The sequence below is a fragment of the Belonocnema kinseyi genome, chromosome 5 (genome assembly GCF_010883055.1).
Source record: "Belonocnema kinseyi isolate 2016_QV_RU_SX_M_011 chromosome 5, B_treatae_v1, whole genome shotgun sequence".
NCBI lineage: Eukaryota > Metazoa > Arthropoda > Insecta > Hymenoptera > Cynipidae > Belonocnema > Belonocnema kinseyi.
Genome location: NC_046661.1, coordinates 145,462,875 through 145,464,773, shown reverse-complemented (window position 1 = coordinate 145,464,773; position 1,899 = coordinate 145,462,875). Strand labels below are relative to the sequence as shown.

The 1,899-nt window shown below is 23.1% G+C and overlaps 1 protein-coding gene across 1 annotated transcript in view; it reads right to left on the bottom strand.

Moving 5' to 3' along the window:
• The window catches only part of LOC117172522, a 42,650-nt gene that overhangs the window by 36,920 nt on the left and 3,831 nt on the right, over nucleotides 1–1,899 (bottom strand). The window lies entirely within an intron of this gene.

Here is a 1,899-nt window from a genome sequence, read left to right as displayed (position 1 = left end):
ATTATATCAAATTTAATTTCAAGATTTGAAAATTCAATTTTCTTTAATCTTCAACAAATGAAAAATTAATTTTCAATTTTCATTAATTTTCAACGATTGATATTTTTTAATTTTCTTGAATTGAAAACAGTTGAATTTTCAATTCTCCTTATTTCTCAACAATTGGTATTTTCAGCTTTCTTTAATTTAAACCAACTGAATTTTCAACAATTAAAAATTCAATTTTCTTTAATTTTAAGATCTGAAAATTTAATCTCCAATTTTCTTTCATTTTAAGATCAGAAAATTTAATCTCCAATTTTCTTTCATTTTAAGATCTGAAAATTTAATTTCCAATTTTCTTCAATTTATCAAATTCAATACAATTTAATTTTTATCTGTTGAAAATTCTATTATTAATTTTCTTCATTTCTCCCCAATTAAATTTTCAGTTTTCTTCAATTAAAAACAATTGAATTTTCAACACTTAGAAATTCAATTTTCTTTCATTTTTGACACTGTAAAATTCTCGAATAATAAAAGTGTAGAAAAATAAAAATACCGAAATTAAAAATCGCGAATAATAAAATTGCCGAATAATAAAATATCCCACAAAAAATTGCCGAATTATAAAATATCCGAATTGGAAAATTCCCAAATTGCAAAATTCAAGAAATTAAGCAATTATAATTTTTTATAAATATATTTTATTGATTACAAACACAATAATCAAATATCATTTTTTTAAATTGTATTTAATTTAAAATTTTTTAAAAATTGTTTGAATTTAAAACAAGAATAATTCTAAATAAAATATTTGTGGATAACGCATTTTTTTAATGTGCATAGAATTTGAAAAAAAAAATACAAAAACCGTTTGCAAAAATAGAATTTTATATTTATATATATTTTGTTTGAAAAGCGTTATAAGGCACGATGAAAATAGAGACTGATTTTTTTGGTTGAGGGGCAAATTTGGTCAAATTTAGAAGTTGTCAAAAAATCAAATTTTCAAGTTCAAAAAATGAGAATTTAGCTTGTAGCTGCTCTTGCTGAATTTATACACTGCATTAAATAAAATATATTTATAAAAAAATTGTAATTTTTCAATTTATTGAATTTACCAATTGGGATATTTTATAATTTGGTAATATTATTAACAGACGGAAATTTTATTATTCGGCAATTTTGTTATTCGAGAATTTTATTATTCGGAAAGTTTCCAATTAGATATTTATATTTTTCGGCAATTTTTTAATTCGGGATTTTTCAGTCGTCTCATTTTTTAGTCTTGTTCATTTCAACCCTCAGTTACCCCACGTATTTTAGTACACGTCGTTACCCCAGGGAGGTCAAAAATACCCGGCCCGTTATCTCAGGCTTGTATCTCAGCAACAAATCGGTCAATTAAAATCAACTTTTTTTTACTGAAAGTTTTTTTCTGCTCTAAAAGACACTGTTAGAAGAAAAACTGTAAAATGAAAATTGTGAAAGTTGTATCAGAATTACAAAAAAAAAAATTGTTTAAAAAATCTTAGCAAATCTTTTTTTTTCTCAAAATTATGTAAATCTAAGTTAAATAACGATAAAAGTGTTTATATGGAGTGATTTCAAAAGATAGAGTCGCACTTTTAGATGATATAGGTGACATAATTATTGGTTCCGAAAAGTATAATTATTTTATTATGTGAAAATTGCGAAAAATTGAAAAACCTGTAAAAATATTAATTGATTCAAAATCATGCAGTATGTATAAAATGATATAAAAAAAGAACAAGAAAATGCATTAAAAAACAGTTCGTTCAGTCAATTTTCGGAAATACGAGGGTAGTTCAATAAGTCCTTAGAATGAAGTATAAAAACAATTTTTTTTGGGTAAATTTTTTTTTTATTTTTCAATATAATCTCCTTGGAGCTCTA